Source organism: Desmodus rotundus, chromosome 4, assembly GCF_022682495.2.
Source record: "Desmodus rotundus isolate HL8 chromosome 4, HLdesRot8A.1, whole genome shotgun sequence".
NCBI classification, from domain to species: Eukaryota; Metazoa; Chordata; class Mammalia; order Chiroptera; family Phyllostomidae; genus Desmodus; species Desmodus rotundus.
In genome coordinates, this window is record NC_071390.1 from 44,275,255 (window position 1) to 44,297,133 (window position 21,879).

Sequence of the window (21,879 nt, forward strand, 5' to 3'; positions counted from 1 at the left end):
TTCTGCTTAGATTTGACACCACATACCAAGCAAGGCTCACAGTGTCTGTGTTAATTGTAGCTGCAGTTAGTGCAGTTTTCCAACAGTTTGATCAAAGTTTTGATCTGCAGTAGAAGGTGGTAGAACACACAGGTGTATTTTCTACTCAGTCACAGAGAAGAAAGCGGTTAAATAGAGATAGGCCACTGATGATTTGGACAGAGAATTGGGCAAGGACCAGAGACTAGATATTAGGTATTATATTAAATTGTTTTATTAATGATTTTCTTATAATATGGGAAGATACATGAATTATTGTGAAAACATTTGCATATGATTAAATAATGCTAATGTTTAAATGGATTCTGAGTCAAGTAAAAACATTCATATTCTGTAATTTCTCATCTCTGAATCTACAACCTGCATATTACATACTTTTTTCAAGTTCTCTGTGAGATTTCTTATACTTTGCTTGTTATTCAGTTTATTTATGTTTTCAGGAACCATTTATTTTCATAATTGTGAAGCTAAGGATTTGAGGTGTTATTTCCAAATCTGGCATTACAGGCAGCCTTAGTTTTCTGATAGGTGCTTTTTCTAAATGCCTCTTTCTTTATCTGAGTCATGTCATTCACTCCTCTCACCCAAAGAAAACTAAATTATATATAATATTTTTTGTATAGTAAGAGACACCACCATTCAAAGCAAACATTGAAATTCTGGTCAAGATATTGGCATAGGCAGACATGGATCACCTCTCCACACAACCACATCAAAATCACAACTAAAATATAGAACAACCATCACTCAGAACAGTCAGAAATCAAGTTGAATGGAAGTCTGACAATTATGGAATTAAAGAGACCACATCCATCAAGACAGGTGGGAGGGACGCAGACAAGGAACAGGATGGTCCCTCACCCATATGTGGTGGATAAAAATTTGGGAGGGATATCTGAGGAGTGAGGAGTCCCAGGCCCACACCAGGCTCCCTCAGCCCAGAGGTGCAGTGCCAGGAAGATAAATCCCCATGACTTCTGGCTGCATAAATCAGAAGTGATTGAGCAGATGGAAGAAACCGCTAGAGCCACAAGCAGTTCCTCTTAAAGAACCCACACGTAGACTCACCTGCTCCAACTCACTCCCTCTGAGCTCCAGCACTGAGGTAGTAGCTTAAAAGGCACCAGTGGCACACAGAGAGGAACTGAAGTGTCTGGCATCAAGGCGAGCAGAGGCCATTTTCCCTTTTCTGAGCCCTCCCTGCCCAGGGCCAGAGCCGGCAAGCTGGTAACAAATCTGAGACTCTATCAACCTGATTAACACTGTTTGACCCGCCTTGGAGATCCCCAGAGACTCTGCCCCACCCAAATTACAGACCCACTGCAGCTGCTTTTCCACATGAATGGCTTGTCTTGGCTCATGCTTCACAACTTCCTAAATCCTATCGAACAAACAACAGCTAGCCGTAGTAAGTCTCAAGCCCAGCACTAGCAGCATTCAGCCTAGATCCACAGCTTCACTTTACCTGGGAACCTCTAAGCCCAGCACAAATAGCAGCCTTCTCAGATTGCTTTATAGCTCAGGCAGGGGCGTCCTGGGCAAAACACAAGTAGGGGCTGACCCTGGCCTATATCACGTGGGAAACCCCAGGGCCAGTGCACCCAGTGGACAGCTATAGACCACATTGAAGCATTACCACCCTTGCACAGCTGATCCTCCATGGCTGGTGAAAGTTGATGGTCAGTGGTCACAGACAATCCTTGTAGCTTACTGGGCTGGGTAAATCCCTGCCATCGATCTGCCAATAGCAACCAAGGCTCAACTACAAGAAGAAGGTGTACTCAGCCCACACAAAGGGCATACCTCGAGTACTCAGTTAGGGTGATAGGGCAGCTTGTGCCACTGGGCCCTACAGGACACCTACTATATCAGGCCACACTACCAGGACACAGAGTCAAAGCCCTTCTACCTAATACATAGAAACAAACACAAGGAGGCTGCCAAAACCAGGAGACAAAGAAGCATGGCTCAAATGAAAGAACACATCAAAACTCTAGAAAAAGAGCTAAATGAAATGGAGATAAGCAATCTTTTGGATGCTGAGTTCAAAACACTGGTTTTAAGGATGCTCAAGAAACTTAGTGAGGACCTCAACAGCATAAGAAAGATCAAAAATGAAGGAGATACTAATTGAAATTAGGAACAACTTACAGGAAACAACAGTAGAGTGGATGTAACCAAGAATTAAATCAATGATTTGGATCATAAGGAAGCAAAAACCAACCAACCAGAACAATAAGAAAAAAAAAAAAGGATCCAAAACAATGAGAATAATAAAGCAGCCTCTGGGACAATTTCAAGAGATCCAAAATTCTCATCATAGGAGTGCCAGAAGGAGAAGAGAAATAGCAAGGAATTGGAAATCTATTTGAAAAAACAATGAAAGAAAACTTCCCTAATTTGGTGATGGAAATAGACATGCAAGTCGAGGAAGCAGAGAATCCTAAACAAGATGGATGCGAAGAGGCCCACTCCAAGACACAATATAATTAGAATACCAATGGTTAGAGATAAAGAAAGAATATTAAAAGCAGCAAGAGAAAAGAAGTTAGTTGCCCACAGGGGCATTCCCATAACACTGTCAGTTGATTCCTCAACAGAAACTTGGCAGGCTAGAAGGGATTGGTAAGAAATATTCAAAGACATAAAAAGAGGGACCTACAGCCCACATTACTCTACCCAGCAAAGTTATCATTTAGGATTGAAGGGCAGAGAAACAACTTCCCAGACAAGAAAAAACTAAAGGAGTGCATCATCACCAGACCATCATTATATGAAACGTTAAAGGAATTTTTTTAAGAAAAAGAAGATCAAAACTATGAGTGATAAAATGGCAAAAAATACGTATCTGTCAACAATTTAATCTAAGAAACAAACTAAGAAAACAAGAAGAACAGAGACAGAATCATAGATACAGAGAGTGTTTTGATGGTTGCCAGATGGGAACGGGGTTTGGGGGAATAGGTGAAGAGGTGAGGGGATTAAGAAGTAAAAACAGATAGTTACAGAATAGCCATGGGGATGTATGTAAAGTACAGTACAGGAAATGGAGTAGTCAAAGAACTTATACCCATGACTCATGGACATGAACAATGGTGGGAGTATTGTCTGAGGGAGTGGGGGTGCCAGGTGGAGGGGGGCAAAAGAGGAAAATCAGGACAACTGTAATAGCATAGTCAATAAAATAAATAATTAAAAAATAGAGGAATCCTTGTGTGTGATGGTGAGCATAACCCACCTAATTTATCCATTTGGAAATTTATCCAGTTGCTCTTACTGACCAACGAACTGTGCTGAACAGGCTTACTTTGGAGCTGGGTGAATGTGTGACCGAAGGAAAGAAATTACACGAAATGTCATGTTGCAATGCAGAGCAGACAGGACACGTGTATATTCCTTTAAAACAGTTTCAGACATTAAGGAGAATTTGTCACAGAACAATGCTCTTAACGAAGTACAATACTTGCAATCTTGTATTTGATACATTGCTTCTATGGGGTCTGACATATCTGAATGATAGGTTTGGGAAGTTCTTTTTTATTAAAGTGAGTATCAAAAGAAAGAACACTTCCAGAATGTTTATTAACTTATCTAGATATTAGCTAGATCACTACCACACATAAATCAATTGATTAAGATGTGCAAAACTTTGGAAGGAAGTACTAATAAATAATGAAAATCAAGCACTATCTCAAACAGCTGTTTCCTGGATATAAATCATTCTAGCTTATCTCAGGATATGACAATATATACCATCTATTAGCAATGTCTCCAGGAATAATTTGGAAGAGTCACAGTCAAGGGTTCCAACCACACATTAGCTAGTTCATAATAAATTTTCTCTTGCAGTGTCCAGGCCCCTTTCAGATACTCTCCAGTGCTTACTTTCCATGCAATATGTGTGCCCAAGACCATTCATTTTTAGGAAAATTATTCAGTAGAGTTTTGAGCTCCATTTTAAGTAGGAGTTTTTAACGTTGGGAAGATCAGTTTATATCTCATTGTCTTATTTTCTTTATCTTTGCTTCTTAAATTGGAGTTTAAGTACTTACTGAGATATGAGATAATGTAGTAAGGTATCAAGCCATAGTAGACTGAAATGTTTTTTCACTTGAAACAAAGAATTAATTATTGCAAATAAAAAGATAGAGCAAGTTCTATGACTTTATGCATTGTTTCCAAAATAAAGCAACCAATGGATTGCTGAGAAAAAATTTATCATCCTGATGCAAGATTAATTAATGGAAAAAGACATTATTCCTTATTCCTGGCCTACCCATATATTTATTTATTAACATAATTTCTAATTTATTTCATTAATCTACTTTTTTATTTGGGAGTACCAAAGATTAATTTAAAATACTGTTGCAAGGTATTTATTTGCCATTTTCAATCACATCTTGAGCTATTTCATACATTTTCAGAGCAGAAGGATTTACAAAGTACTTCACTTTTAGATGGCTTTTCCTCTCAGCTTTAAATACTACCTTTAACACCTGAGTGCCCATGTGTCAAAATGTTACTTGTTGTTACCTGGAACAGTTTAAAGAGTCCCATGCTAGACATATTGGTCCACAAATATTTACCTGGAAGACAAATGAGTGATCTCTGTTATCTTCTCTTCATTCTACAGCTACACCAAATACATAGTCACGGAGTAGCTGGGAGGTGGTTGCATATCCCTGGCAGTGAGTATCAGAGAGCTTGAAGGGCCAGTAGGGTGTCACCTGGACCAGAGTCCCAATACTAGACAGATGAATGCCCAAAACTACTGTACAAGTGGCTGTCTATTGTTCATAATATTGTATTCTCAATACTTTGGGTGTTCTTGGATCCATACATCATTGTCAGAAATGTAGACCTGAGAATAAATTAAGATAGTAATTTTAACTTACTCTAATTTCCTGATAAATAATATCAAATAGATTGTCACTGGAGGAACTGTAACTTTAACTTGCTATCCCAAGTGTTTGGTATCAATAAGGACTTAATGAATCTTCGTTAATAGTAATAGGGTAATAGCTGTTGATGTCACAGGGATGTGCAAACTACGACAGAGTTTTCCTTGTTTATTTATGAGGCTCAAAGTGTAAATAATAATATCCAGGTAACAAATTCTTTGGATGAAGGGAGGTAATCACACCTGCTCAAAGGAATATTATCTTCCAGTGATTAACTCATCTTTTTGTGTGGTTTATTTTAATTCTATTCACTCTTTAGGTCCCTGAGGTGAGAAATCAAACTGAGAACAAGGACAAGACAGGCCTGGACTGCCTGCCTTTGGTCACTTACCAGTTGCAAATAGTATTTTCTTTATCTCTTTTTATCTTAGGATTTCCTGCTGAGCATATAAAGGAAAGGATCAGAATGACAATTCGGTGAAATTACCTAACATGGAAAAGCTCAAAGTTATATGGTTTAGACTTATCTTTCAGAGAACATATGAGGCCCTAAGATACTAAAACCTAAATCCCATGACAAAACTTATAAAAGGAAGAGAAAAACAGCAAATCATAAATCTGGCCTTCTGCTAGACAGCAGGAGGAACCATACCAACTTAATCTGTTTGAGCTACAAAAAATCAAGAATGTAATGTCTAACTCACAGTTCTGTAATGTAGATTGAGTTTAGTTCCGTTCAAATAAAGAATTTTATATGGATTTTTTTCAATAAGTTTTGTAGTGATTATAGGTCATTGTTTTAAAGGTTAATATTTTAAAAATAATCTCTGAGCTTTACTATATTTTAAAATATATTAAATTTGCCTCAGAAACATAGCTGATTTCTTACATAAACCACCATCCATTAGTATCCTTTATAGCATTTTCTTCTGGCCACACATTGCATTTAGTTATCTTGATTCTTTAATCTCTTATAAACTTGGATAATTCCTGAGGGGTCATTTGTCTTTCAGGACACTGATATTTTTGAAGATTTCAAGCCAGTATTTTTCTGTAGAATGCTCCTAAACTTATGTTTTCTGATGTCTCCCCATTAATAAATTTTGATTATACATTTTTGGCATTAGTATTGTGTAAGTAACATTGTTTTCTTTTTCAGCAGAGCATGTTGGGAGGGATGTGTTGTCAGTGAAATCAAATCTTGTTGATATTAAGTATACTTATATTTTTTTCCCATTCTAGAACTTCAAATAAATTGAACCAAGCAATGTATCTTTTGTGCTTGGCTTCTTTTGACCAACTTAATGTTTATTCGGTATATTGACATTGCTTCATGTTTCATTAAATTATGGTTATTGATGAGTAATTATCCTCTAATTCAAAGATCATTGATGTTTTGTTCTGTAAAAAGCCATATAGTAAATATGTTAGGTTTTGCTGGCCACTCACTGGTCTCTGCTACATAATCATTTTAAACATTTTATACTATGCAAAATTATGAAGACCATTAATGCTCTCGTGTTGCATCAGCACAATCAAGGCTCTGGCCAGACTTGCCCATTTGGCAATAACTTGACAAATCTTACTCTAAATGAATTCATGTCAATGTCTTCTGTCTTTCACCTTTTAGAGGACATTCTGATTGTTTCTAATTTTGAGACATTAGGAACAAAATTGATACAGTAGGCAGCCACTTGTTCTATAACCTGCCCAGACTTACTATGGCAGCCCAGAAAAGCTGGAAAAACACAGGAATGCTGGTAGGTATAGCCGATTGTGGGAGGAATCAGAAATGGGGATGCAGAAGAAGATTTGCGTGGGAATTTATACCCAGGCCCAGTAGCCACTCAGGTCAGAACCACAGGGTTTTGGTGAGGGTTGCAACAACGCAGCTTTGGGTGCTCCTTTTGCTACATGGCTTAAGAAGTGGGAGAGACCTTGTAGGGAAGGAAACAGGTGAAAGGACTCTTGCTGGTGGGCTATGAAAAGGTACCATGTGGTTTTGGATTAAGACCTGGAGAGTATGTTGGTGACACAGCTGATGGTGCTGGGAACCATGGGGGGCCTGCCAGCTGAGCACGGATTGCTAGGAAGAACTAGGGGCTACCTGAGCCACAGACTTCTATTTCTTTTCCTGACATATTAGACCCCGGACTGGGCAAAAGGGGGAAGGAGGAACTGTGTGCATTTGTGGGTGTTTTAAGGGAGTTTGTGATTTTAATGAAGACATTAAGTTATTACTCTAAGTCTGTATAACTTTTGAATAAATAGTTCCTTTCCTTTTCACTAATCTCTGGCATTGAGAGCTATAATTCCCTGGCAGCAGGCAAAGTGAACCTAGTACAGAGGGACCCCGGGAGAAGGGGGAATCCATTCAGTAATAGTATATCTTCCCCCACTCCCCAGGTCCGTTCTATAACAGTACTATTCATTTAAAAGCAAAAAAGAATGAATGATTTGATATATTTTATACATTTGCATAATCCAAGATGATACTATCTCCTTACAATCTAAAAATATTGAACAACAAAAAAATAAATAATAAAAAAAGAAAAGAGAAAGAAAAGAAAAATTAACTCTGTGTTATTTTTGAATAATAAAAAAGTAGTGCTAGCGGGGAACTTCAGCCAGACTCCAGCAGGTAATAATTATCTTCTCCACGAGGTTCTGAAATGGGCAATTATATTCTTTTCCTTGGACATTTTTGAGTATCTGGAACCAAATTTCTTGTTTGGCAGCCATCCCACTTTTATGCAGCTCCAACTGACAGCAAGTGAATTTTTAAAATTGGGCCAAATATTTATAATAATTTCATATGTATTATTGTCAAATGAGATTTTTATTAACTTTTTTAGTTAATACTAATTTCTCATTTGCACTTTTGAAATGACTTAGAATTTGGTGAGTTGTTTTGTACTTTGTAAAAATTATCTTGGAGTATTTTCAATTTATAAAATTGTCATGTTGTTATCTTGATTTAAATGACACTAGCAAATAAAAATATTTACATTTGACAATAGTTTCCTAGGTGTTAGATTTTTCCATAATATATCCTATTATATAAACTATTATAGTGAAGTAAAGTTTAGTGAAAGTAATGGTTACTTAACCAAAATCAAATGCACAATATTTTCCTTTAAAGTAAATCACATTTGAATGCTGCATTAAACATTTCAGGTATCTGGGATAATATTCGATCAATAAATGTATCGTTGAAAGTCTCTGCATAAGACCTTAGAAGATTAAATGTGGTAAACTAATTACTTAATTTACAAACAGTATAAAACTTATACATTCCATTGAGGCCTTTGTTAGATTTGAGGGTGTATGTAAATTTTTGATTCCAACAAAAAAATCTTTCATTCCCTCCATAATACACAGCCTGCTTTGGTGAACTACTTTAACGACATTGCCAAGTTGGTTAAAATAGAACACAGTTCATAGGTCTAGAAACTTGCTTCCAGAATTCCAGGAGTTTTTAGAAAAACGTGTGCAGGGCCCACATTGTTCTCTGTTGAGTTTGTTATATATTTTAGTAATCAGAGGTTAGTTTCTGTATAATAAAATGTGGATTTAATCATGTGTATTACTACCAAAAATAATTTTGTTCTGTGTTTTATAGTATTTGGTACTCTAGAAATAATCTCCCCATATTCTCCATATTACAGGATTGTGAGTTACCTGAGGACCCACTGCTCGCAATTGGCACTGAATTTCATGGGACTGAGTTCTTAACCTGTGGGTTCCGTGTTTACTGCAGTTAGTGTTAGAATTGAATGAAATTGTAGAACTCAGCTGGTGTTGTAGAGTTGCTTAGTGTGGAAGAACCTGCACATCTGGTGTCAGAATCTTGTGAGTGTGGTGATAGCGTGAGGGGAACGGAGAAACACACAGAAGTGAGTTTTTCCAACATACCACCTTAGTCAACAAATGCTTACGAAGGATCAACTTTAGCATGCTTACTTGTGCTATGCTAGCAACTCTTCTACACCATATTCTTTTATTTTATCTCCTTAATCATATTAATAATCATTAGCCCCTTAATCAGTGCATTGCTTATTAGCTCTTCTGCAGAATGACTCTGGAAATATCTCAATGTCTATCAGAATACTGTGCGTAACAGGACTTCAAATAAATATGACATGACTGAATGAAATTTAACAGTAGATAGAAAAAATATAACAAAGTATACATATACACATACAGATTTTAAAAATGTGCTTATTTATCAACCCCCAAGTGGATTGTAGATGGAAGTTGACCAGTTCTTCAGTGCTCACCTCTTTCCGATTATATTCTTCTGAGCCTTCCTAAGGATTGCTGGACACATTTCTGTATTTACTGAAGTCTCTCAGATTCCTTGAGTTGTCTGAAAATATATTAATAATTATTTTTATTACAAATAATTATTAACTGTAAATGCTAACACATATGTCTATAGTTAGAAGAATTGGAGTAAAACTGTATTTTATCCAATTCACCTTTATTGTGTTGCTTTTCTCTGGATAAAGTGGCAAATTATACATTGAATTTTCCAATCTCAGTTTCAAGAGAATATTTTCCTAATTTAAAATGTTTCAACTGTAAGCAGAATATTACATTATGCTTCTCAATTTATTTAGAAAATTATATTCAAATTCTTAATTGTTTTATTAACCTATTAGTACAGAGATGATCCTGGTAACAAAAAATAACAGAAGGCAGAAAGTTTTAACTGTGGGGGACATTTATCAAGTCAGTGTGGAAAGGGCCTGTGCATGTAAATTATTATCATTGTCAAGTAAGTCAGATCATGTGAACAAAAGATGGTGTAATGAAAGTAAACTTCCTTTCAGCTGGTGAAATGTTTTCTTTCATCTGTAGGGCTAAGGTAGCCACTCTTTTGCTTTTTGTTATTTTTTGTTATTTAGGGGCTGCACTGAGATACTCAGGCTTGCTCTTAGTCCTTTACTTCAATATGGCAATTTGCTTTCAAGACTAGCAGATAAATTTATCAGCTTTCCACCTGTCTTTTCAAGAATGATCCAGTCCATTTCAAGGATTCATCTCAAGTCAAGCCCACCCTGGATAATCACACTTCAGTTAACTTAAATAAAACTGATTTGAAATTTTGATTATGTCTGCACACCATTTTAGCTTTGTCATATAATGTGACCTAATCACAGGAGTGAAATCCATCATATTCTCAGTCCTGCCCATGTCCAACGCAGGTTATACAAGGCACATACACCAGAGGGTGGAAATCTTGGGGATGCCCAGAAATTAAATACAGAGTCCATGAAATATCTTTAGATTTTTATTTTCGTACAGACTCAGAACCTTACTAAAGTGCATAGAGTCACAGTAATTTAAGTATATTTACCAATGTTGCCCTTTTTAAAAGCAGAATTATTAAATGCTAGAATTATTCCATGGAACTCTTAATTGAAAACTTCTTGTTCAGAACAATCCGGAGCATCAAAAAGCAATTATAAATTTAGTTTCTGTAAAATTTTCTATTAATAATTTTTATATGGCTGAAGTGTTTTTTCATCACATTGCTTTAACAGTTTTAAGTTTTTAACTAGTTGACAGTCAGTATTATGTTTTAGTTGTACAGCATAATGGTTGGACATTTATATAACTTATGAGTGATGCCCCTGATACGTTCAGCACCCACCTTGTTACAGAACCCCAGCCTATGCTGTTCTGGAACAGCCGTGTGGTCCAATTGCCTGCCACCAAGAAGTGTGACTCCTAAGGCCAGAGTTTGGGGGAAAGGAAAGGCATTGTTTATTTAAAAGTCATACAGATTAAGAATAATGGTGGAATTCTGCCGGTAAGTCCCACTCTCTTTAAAACACCCACAAACACACAGTCCTGCCTCCCTTGCCAAATCAGGCCAGTTTCAGAGTATGCCAGTCAGAGTATTGTCTTTTAGCAAAACAGAAGTTTGTGGGTCAGCACTGGTGGTCATAGTTGAGCATTCCAGGCATCTCCCACCAATCCATGCTTGCCCAGGCAGATCCTCGATTCCCAGCATCGGCAGCCCTGTTCTCCCGCTCTTAATCCAAAAGTGCATGGCAACGCCTTCCACCCCAGCCTTATGGCCTGCTGGTGAGGGGCCTCCTACACCCTTTCAAACTGCATGGCAAAAGGCCCCTCATGGCTACGGCACCTAGTTTAAATCTTGACCTGGAGCTTCCAGCCTGACCCGATTTCTGACTCTTCCCATGAGGGGCTACATCTGCCAGTTTTTTGTACAGCTCACACTCTCTCCCCTGCTATTATCAGTCTGGGGAGGTGTAGCCTGGTGACACAGGGCGAACCGCCTTCCTGCCTCGTACCCGGGCACTGTGTCAGGGGAACTGCCTCCCTGCTTTGCGGAGGTGCTGTAAGCTCCCAGGATGCATCCAGAAAGTCACACCCATCTCTCTTGCCCCTGGTGCAAGCACAGCTTGTAACATAACTGTTAAACTAGCCAAGTTGCCATAAATATGCAAAGTACCTCTCAATCACTGTCCTCTGTTTCCGCCATCCTCCAAACCATGGCTGTGGAGGTTTTGGGGGGACTTTTACCTTAATACCCCATTATAATCTGACATCATACATAATACATAGTTATTACAATATTATTACTATGTTCCTCATGCTGCACTTTACATTCCTGTGACTGTTTTGTAATGGCTAATTGATACTTTTTTAATCCTTTTTTACTCACCCCTCCAACATCCCTCCTATTGGCAAGCATCAGTTTGTTCTGTGTATCTGTGAGTTTGTTTATACTTTGTTCATTTATTTTGTTTTTTAGATTCCATAATAAGTGAAATCATATGGTGTTTCCCACTTCTGGGTATTTATCCAAAGAAATCCAAAACAGTAATTCTAAACTATGTCATTGCAGCATTATCTAAGTGCCCATCAAGACATGATAGGATAAAAAAACTTTAGTACATAACTTTAGTACATATATTTAATGGAATAGTATAGGCCATAAAAAGAATGAAATCTTACCATTTATACCAGCATGGATGGACCTAGAGGGTATTATGCTAAGTGAAAGAAGTCATACAAACAAATATTTTTGTCATATAGTTTAATTGTAGTTTTCTGAGTCAGATTTTTTCTGCCATTTTAGTATCCTTAAGAGTATATTTAGATGAAAATTTGCACCTAATTTAAAATAATGACAAGTCTCAAACCAATTAACTGACCTGTGTAAGGAAATCTAGCTTCATTCCTGTATCTAAAACATCATAAAATAAAGCAAAATGAATAAAATAGATTATGTCCCCCAAAATTCTACTAATTAAAAAAAAATCCAAATATGGCACAGCAGGAATATACTAAGTTAGACTAAATGAGAATGAAACCTGGAGCATTATATGATTATCAAATGAATAAAGTATTACTGAAAATATTCCTTAAAGTGATTACCTAAAATACTACCATTTTAGTTATTTGTTACAATTCTATTAAAAGTCCATTAGAGACCAGGAAACACTGCAGTTTGATGTGTTATTTTTGACAGGCCAAGGTAAAGTTTTGAAATATATAATAGTGTGTCTAGAAATTGGAAAAAGAAATATGAGGTCAAGAAAATTATTATGTCTAGCATCAGCCTTAATTATGATGCTCTAACTACAATGCCAAAATACACTAGATAACTTTTTATTGTCAATTCCTCATATAAGAATGCAATCTGATATTGCTTCTTCCTTTTAGAATGTTATTGCTGTAAGATTTCTAACCATGTGAATATATATAAATATATCTATATATTAAAACCATGCAACTATATATATTCATTTATTTGTTATATTAAAAATAAAGGGCAATATCAAAATTTTAATGTGTATTATATATAACACTTTACTTAATTACTGATGCTTAAAACTTATTTGAGATTTTCATTTTAATTCCACAAACCTTCATGGACCACCAAGTGTATCTGGTACAAGAGGGACAGTGATAAATTCATAGCCTTCATGTCAGTGTAGTTCTTAAATCTGTCTAATACATTGTTAGAGAGGACAGTAAAGCTGAGTTTTATAGTTACATGGTAGTCAAATTCCACTCTCATGTTCCTTGAAGCAAGTTACTGTAGTAAATGGTTATAAAACCATAGATGGGCAGTCCTAAATCATCAGTCTTTTACCTTAAAAGCAAAGTTCACAACAGTTATCCCTGACTTGTGTGGCTCAGTTGGTTGGGCATGGAAAAATGAAAGGTCTCTGCTTTGATTCTGCCTGGGCACATGCCTGGTTGTGAGTCGCGTCCCCAGTCCCGGCACACGCCAGGGGCTACTGATCTACGTTTCCGTATCACGCTGATGTTTCCCTCTCGTTCTCTCTCCCTTTCCCTCCCTCTGGAGTCAATAAAAGAAAAAAGAATTTGAAAAGCTAAGTTCACAATAACTAAATAAAGACTATTAATAAAGCTTAAGATTGAGGTTCTGGTAGATACCGCAAACAAACAAACAAAAAAGATCACCTGTTTTGTTTGATAGACTAGTTATTAGAAGGGAAAGGATTTATAAAGCAATTCCTTGCAAGCATGAAATACTGTTTTGCATAGTGTTAAATGTTGGCTTTATTTTTGCATATTTTAAGGTTCCATTAAAAAGGCCAGTTTTAGATTAATAAAACAATAGTAGTGTTATGTTATTCTTTCCTCCCTTTCTTGAAAATTAGGAAGTTTTGGACTGGCAAATGAGGCTCTAGATTAATCTAGATTTATTTTTATTTTTGTTTTTTCTAACATAATTATGTCATCTATATCATGAAAGAGATATCTGTCAAATAACTTACAAAATTTAGTTTTGTGGTTTTGTTTTAATAAATTAAAACAATTTACCTTTTAAAGAAAAATTTTATATTGATGTTAAAGGAAATGTGCATGAAATTACATGAGGAAGACACTAAGACATCTTATTTTGTTGTAAAACCTACTGTCACGGCTTGTTCATTTTACAGATATACTATTGTCAACATATGAAATGTCCAAACCTGTATAGAATTTCTATGAGTTTATTTGAGTCAAACTGACAATCACCAGGAAGCAAAATCTTAATGAACTGTGAAAATGCTCCAAAGAATGGTAGTTTCACAGTTTATTTTATACATTTTAATCAGAGGAGACATAAGAGGAGTTATGAAATGTGTTGGTAGATTAGAGAGGTGGGAGAAAGCAAAGCTGGGAAATGTCTGAGATTAGATAAGGAGAAAAATGAAGAGACAAATACCTCTTTTACTTGGGTGCGCTAGGATAGTTAATTAACATTTACAGCACATAGAGATGGTATTCAGGGAGCAAGATGACAATGAGGGGTTGTCCTCTCCTGCTGCTGTCGGAGACTGTGCCCTGAGGGTTCTCGGGGCAAAATGGGATTGCCCTGTCATTCCAAGCCTTTCTGTTATCTTAGATGCAAAAATACAACAGATAGACTCCACTAAGCTAAAGATGACCTTTTGCAAGGAAGTTCTGGCCTAGGACCTAACTATCCACCAGGACTAGCTTTTAGTTAGGAAGTTTAATTTCAGACCATCTGATGTGGTCACTTTAGGTCTCTGAGTTTGTATGGCCCACCATGCAGGACTCCCCTGAGCTTGGCAGGTTCAGTATTTGACCACTTTTACGTCCACCCTATCTTTCAAAGTGTGATTTTAACACATTCTTTGAGCAGCCAGGCAGAGAATTTTCATTCAGCCATGAAAACCTGCCATAACTGACACTTACTTTTTACTTTTAACTGAGTTTGGACTAAATATCTACATATGTATTTTGATGCAGGGTCTTTTGAATAGTATCTGTTTTTGACAACTTCCCTATAACGGAAAGTAGCTAGGAATTTTAAAATGTTATTTTTGTCAACAAAAACACCAATGATATGCTGTTGCCAAACATTTCTCCCAAGCTATGAACTACTATGTATTTCTGAGATGTTAATGCAATTGATGTGGATAGGCAAAAAATGCAGACCACCTCCGATCTCCTAATCTTGTTTACCAACACTTTCCTGTCCTTAAGATTCCTGCGGTTTAACATGAGTGCATTGCAACTGCTTCTGTGAGGCCACTGGGTTGCATAGAACAACTCAATCAGAAGCACTAAAGCGAAGATCCACAGGAGCCAAAGGACTTTTTGAGTTTACATAATGGCCTGGCAGTGACTTTTAGGTAGAGGTTCTTCCATAAGGAATACAAGTGACAGTGAAGCAGGGTGCAGCTAAGAGGAGGGCCCCAAGAAGGGATTTGTAATGGGATCCAGAACTCAAGGTATCCAGAAAATATTAGAAATATATATATATATATAGGATGTCCTCACCCCCACGAGCCTGAGCTGGGGGGTGGGGGGTGGTGTGTGATGGGACACATGGAACAGGGCCATTCAGAGCTGTTTTGGGTAGCAAGAGCTTTGCAGCTAACCCCTGGCATGGTCATTTAACATATCTATAACCTTTAACTGGATTTATGGATGTGTTAAATACCTGTGCCCATGCTTTGAGCCAGGGGGATGGGAGTGAATTCCACCCAAGATGGGACTGGGAAGCAACTCTCCCTGGTTACAGGGCCTGCGTGAGAGCTTGGAGATGATTGGCTCCATGCCATGGGGCCACACCTGCCAGGACTGACTATGGCAGCCCTGTCAAGCTGGAAGAATACCGGGATGCTGACAGGTGTAATTGATTGTAGGAGGAGTCGGAAATGAGACTGCAGAGGAAGATGGGCGCTGGGATTTAACCCCAGGCGCAGCAGCCATAGAGGGAGAGGGCCACGTGGTTCTGAAATGGGGAAGGGGACCAAGTGGTTGTGAAGGAGAGTAGAGAGGACCACGTGGTTTTGTGGTGCTTCTTTTTGCCACGTGGCTTAGGCAGCAGGAGAGACTTTGCCAGGGAGAAAAGGGGAGAAAGCACTCTTGCTGGTGGGCCATGAGAAGGTGCCGCATGGCTTTGGATTAACTGGAGATTGCAGCAGCCACACAGCTGATGGTGCCGGGAGCCTGAATCATGGACTTCTACTTCTTTTCCTGAGACACGGTACCCCGGACTGGGCACAGGGAGAGGGAAGGACTGTGCATCTGTGGGTGTTCTAGAGGACTTTAGTATCTTATTGAAGACATTAAGTCATTACTCTAAGTCTGTGTAACTTTTAAATAAATAATTCCTTTCCTTTTCACCAGTCTCTGGCATTGAGAGACGTCTTTCCTCTGGCGGCGGGCATTGCGAACCTAGCAGGTATGCGTGGGGTGGGGGGAACTTACAGAGACAGAAAAGGGGGATCCTTTCTGTAATAATTTATCATGAACCACCCCCCCTGACCTTGCTCTGTAACAGTAGTATTCTGGGCATATCCATGTGTGAAGTTTAAATTCAGTTGACCATTATTTATTTTAAAATGCAAGCACCAACTCTAAGAAATAACTCATAAAACCTCACTTCACTCCTCCATGGTAATGCCAATCAGAACTCGTGACCGGACATATGCATTTGAAACATCTCAAAATATATTTCTCTGCTGTAGACTTTAAGACATAATTCTTTCAGACAGAAAGATAGATAAAAGACAGAAAGACAGAAACAGAAAGAAAGACAAGCTCAGACAACACCACGTGTGTATGACTAGGAGCACGTTTACTTCACTTCCTGTACTGACCGCTTTGGAAGGAACATCAATTTGCCATAAGCTCACTATCTATTACATAGTTCTTTTGTAACGAGAACAAATGTCACAACGAAAACAAGTTAAAAGAACACTGTCACCACTTTTATCAATAAAAAGAAAACTTTTAACTTGGTAGGATGGGAAGAGAAAAGATTAGAGGTGTGTTAATGAACTTAAAACATTGAGTAAACAACATATGTAATTATTCTGTGAGGAAATGCTGCTTAATTAAAACGCAGAGTCATTCTATTAGCATACACACCTGCTGTTTACAGAGCTCATTTCTTCCTAAACTAACTCGGTTCCTGAGCAAGGTCCTCCCTCTAGTTCACCTCCTTGAGGAATTTCCATCTCAATTCTCTGCCTTAGTCTGGTTTGTGATGACACCTCTCATAGTAATTATGATAGAATATTATAGGGTGAGTGGGATTTTATGAAAAAATGTCCATGTGGACTTTATAGTCCTGTGTTTCACTTTGGAAGATACAGGAATAAAAACTGTTGCTTTTCGAAATATTCTAAATCCTGTCACAGCAGGCCTGAGATCAGTGCTTTCGTTAGGAACTGAAAGCACATTCTCAGTGTTGTAGTCAGGCCTGGAGAACTATCATCCACGCGTGCTGATCCTTCTAGAATGATGCTGTCAGAGGATTTAATCCAGAGACTTTTTAAACTTTATTCTGGAAACTTCTGTTTTCTTAAGAAGTTATTTTTATTTATTTTGTTTTTATTTAAAGAGGTTATTTTCGTCAAACATAGCCAACAACATGTCTATTCGCTGTTTAAACACAAAACCTTTGATGTTGAAAGCTTTTCTGAAAGAAGAGGTTTTTTTGAGCTGTATGCTAACCAGAAAAAGGCCAAGGTCCTGGAATGTACATCCTCGCCCACCAGTAGCAGGGCTGGGTGGAGAAGAGGAATATGTCCACTGCCCTGGGGCTGACAGGGCTCTTTTATATAGTGAGTTTGGGGAGGAAAGATGAAAACCGTTTTGTAAGAATTTACCTTGGCTGTAGATAAGGGGGGCAGGACAAGGTAGAGTGGGGGCGAGGGGGGCAGTTCCAGAATAGGTGAATTGTCAGTAAGGAGAAATATTTACTTCTTGATTGGCTGTGGGTAACAGTCTGGAAAGTTCATACCTAAGGAAGATTGGTGGTGGGCTGGTTTTCAGACAGTGGCCAGGAAGGTGATTCAAAGTTTCAACAAATATTTACCAATGTCAGTAGTCTCTTGTCAGTTACAGCTCACGGTTGATTAGTTCAGTTATCGCTCTCCCACTCTCAGGCCCCTGTAATTTTAATTGAGGAATTCTCAGAATTTTTCTTCTCACCACTCCTATCCAAAAATAATCAAATGTTCAAATAAGTAGGTTAAAAATAATAAAGATAACTAATACAGTACTTATTACTTATAATAAAAAGTATTATAGACAGAGTATTTACTACATTCCAGATGATACAATGTTATGTGCATTTTGCTTTGATCTAATGCGCTGTATGCACACATGTGTGTGTCTTACGTATCTACCAATATGACCCAAATTATTCTGATTTTCCACAAGAAAGTCGTCTCTCACATTTAAAAATTTTTGCCTGGTTGTTCAGACATGGTAACTCATTTTCCTTTGATTTCACCAGTATTCTTTTGATGCTTTTAAAATGATTTTAAATGGTTACTTTGAAACATTTGTCTATTACATGTTTTTGATATTGACAGTTCCTAATAATTTTAGATAACATGGAATTGGTTGTTTATAATAATCCCTGCATTGTACTAGCCATACTTTAGATTAAATTAATTTAATCCTCAAAATCAATCTCAGACATAACTTTTATCCTTATTCCAATTTTACAGATGCAGCCATTGGGACATAGAGATTGAGTGACTTGCTTAAGTGCACACAAGTCTTCCATGGAGTTAGCACGGCGGTCTGACTACAGAGACCACGCTCTTAATCTCTGTTCAGTGGAGTGTCTTCCAGAAGGCAAGAATGATTCTAAACTGGTACATTTATTTTCCAGTAGGTAACTGCAAGATTAGTTCTCAAGATTGTCATAAAATCTAGTTTTCTTTCCAAATAAAATTATAGGTAATAAGCATATACCAATCATCAAATGTATACCATATTCTTTGATTGCTCAGAATAAGAAGATTGATAAGATAAAATCAGATGCATATTAAGAAATTTCATAAATGTAGTAAGTGTAGTTTATGTAGTTTATGATAAAGATATGTTCATGGAACACAAAAGATCATCATTTAATTTAGCTGTGAATTTCAGAGGAAACTTCCTGGAGGAGATGGTGTTTTTAGAAAAATCTGTGTGTATGAGTGGATCGTTAATGAAAGCCATGAAGTACCACAGAGTGAAGAAAATGGGTGTGGAATTTCATGGTGTACAGGTGACATGGTACAAGATTGGCATAAATAAGGAATATACTTGAAGATCAGAAATAAGGAGAGATGAACCTAGATAAACAAGGAGTTACCACATGGATCATGTGGCAGAGAATGTTACTGCTCGCTAATATTTAATGTGCTCCCCTGCATCCCAGCTCCTTTTCCAGGCCAAGGCATGTAACATTCTATTCCTATTCCGTTTTTCTCCTTTCCTGCTCTGGCCGCGTCACGCCAGGGCTGCAGCGGTGCAGGCCACGTGGTGCACAATGATCTCTAGCCGGTGTACATGTTGTCGTTGCCTCGTTCTCTCCTCAAGTTCATGAATGTCCCAAGTCTTTTATTTACTGTGGATTACTTTATTCTGAGTTAGAGTTTCAACCGTTTCTCCTAGTTTTCCATATATCTGACTTTACCTAATGTCCACACAGCTCAAAGAGCTCACCAAGATAGCTCTGTATAAAATGGCTTCTCTTGCTTATCATTCTCTTGCTTATTTAGGCTCTTATTTCCTTCCAAGCAAATATTGCAATATAACATATAGTTTTAATATATTTATTTGATATCACCAAAAGTCATTTTCAATAAAGCCCAACTGTTGCCCAGAATAGTCCTGATACAGATAACTTGCTCAATCAATATTTGTTAAATGAATGAATTAGTGCATTAAACTTCAAAACAACCTGATGAGGAAGGCATTAATATTAATCATGTTTGATGAATAAAATAAGACTTAGAGTAATTATTTTCAAACAGATATATTGAGGTGTAGTTGATACACAAAAACTGAATATATTTAATACATACAATACGATGAGTTTGGACATATGCATAAACATATAGAACCATCACTATAATCAAGATAACAGGCATATTCATCACCTCCAAAAGCATCTCTGTGAACCTCCTTTCTAGTGGTAAGAACACTTAGCAATGCATCTACCATATTCACAAAATTTAAGAGTACAATACATGTTGATAACTATAGATACTATGATGTATAGCAATCTCTAGATTTATTAATCTTACATAACTGAAACTTTACATTAAATGAACGAGAACTCCTTATTTCCCTCTCTTTCAACCCATGGAGGCCCCTCTTTTATTCTCTGCTTAAATAGATGAAATGATAAATAAAATGTCAAAAATAAATAGAATGAATATTATTAAGCCTAAAAAGGAAGGAAACTCTGGCATTTGTAACAAAACGAATGACCCTGGAGTGAAATAAGGCAGTCACAGAAGGACAAATATCACAGTATCTGAAATAGTCAAATTAGCATATTTCTTTTTTTATTATTTTTAGAGTATATTTTATTGGTTATGCTATTACAGTTGTCCCATTATTTTTCTCCTTTTTTTCCCCCCTCCACCTTTCACCCCACGTCCCACCAGCATTCCTCCCATCTCTTAGTTCATGTCCATGGGTAGTCCATATAAATTCCTTGACTCCTCCCTTTCCTATGCTGTTCTTAACCTCTCCCTGTCTACTCTGTACCTACTACCATTTATGCTTCTTATTCCCTGTACCTTTTCCCCCATCCTCCACACTCTCCTTCCCCACTGATAACCCTCCATGTGAACTCCATTTCTGTGATTCTGTTCCTGTTCTATTTCTCTGCTTTGTTTTTGTTTTTGTTTTCAGGTTCAGTTGTTGATAGTTGTGAGTTTATTGTCATTTTACTGTTCATAGTTTTGATCTTCTTTTTCTTGGATAAGTCCCTGAAACATTTCATATCATAAGGGCTTCGTGATGATGAATTCCTTTAACTTTACCTTGTCTGGGAAGCACTTTGTCTGCCCTTACATTCTAAATGATAGCTTTGCTGGGTAGAGTAATCTTTGAATGGAGGTCCTTGCCTTTCATGACTTCAAATACATCTTTCCATCCCTTTCTTGCCTGTAATGTTTCTTTTGAGAAATCAACTGATAGTCTTATGGGAACTCCTTTGTAATTACTTTTGTAGGTAACTGTCTCCTCTTGCTGCTTTTAAGATTCTCCCCTTATCTTTAATCTCAGGTAATATAATTATGATGTGCCTTGGTGTGTGCTTCCTTGGTTCCAATTTCCTTGGGACTCTGAGCTTCCTGGACTTCCTGGAAGTCTATTTCCTTCACCAGATTGGGGAAGTTCTCCTTCATTATTTTTTCAAATAAGTTTTCAATTTTGTGCTCTTCCTCTTCTCCTTTTGGCACCCCTATGATTCGGGTGTTGAAACGTTTAAAGTTGTACTGGAGGTTCCTAAGCCTCTCTTCATTTTTTGAATTATTGTGTCTTCATCTTGTTCTGGTTGAATGTTTATTTCTTCCTTCTTCTCCAAATCATTGATTTGAGCCCCAGTTTCCTTCCCTTCACTGTTGGTCCCCTGTGCATTTTCCTTTATTTAACTTTTCATAGCCTTTACTTTTTCTTCTATTTTGTGACCATACACAACCATCTCTGTAGTCATCCTGATCACCAGTGTTTTGAACTCTGCATGTTATAGGTTGGCCATCTCTTCATCACTTAGTTGTATTTTTTCTGGAATTTTGATTTGTTCTTTCATTTAGGCCGTATTTCTGTGTCTTGGTGCTTCTATTGTAAGGGGTGGAGCCTTAGGTATTTGCCAAGGTGGGCATCCCACATTGCTGTGCTGTGGTGCTATATGTGGGGGAGGAGTCAGAGAGGGAACAGTGCTACTTGTTGGGCTCTCAGCCAGCTTTCGGTCACTTTCCTGACTAACCACATGCAAATTGGGCCCTTCTGGTGCTGATTCCCAGGTGGGTGGATTTCTGTATGTTGTAGGACCCTGTGGGTTTCTCCAATGAACTCTCCTGTGACTCTGAGAGTTTCTTTCACCACCACAACCACCACAGGTTTTTACAGTCAGAGGTTTTTAGGCTTTATTTCCCTGGGTTGG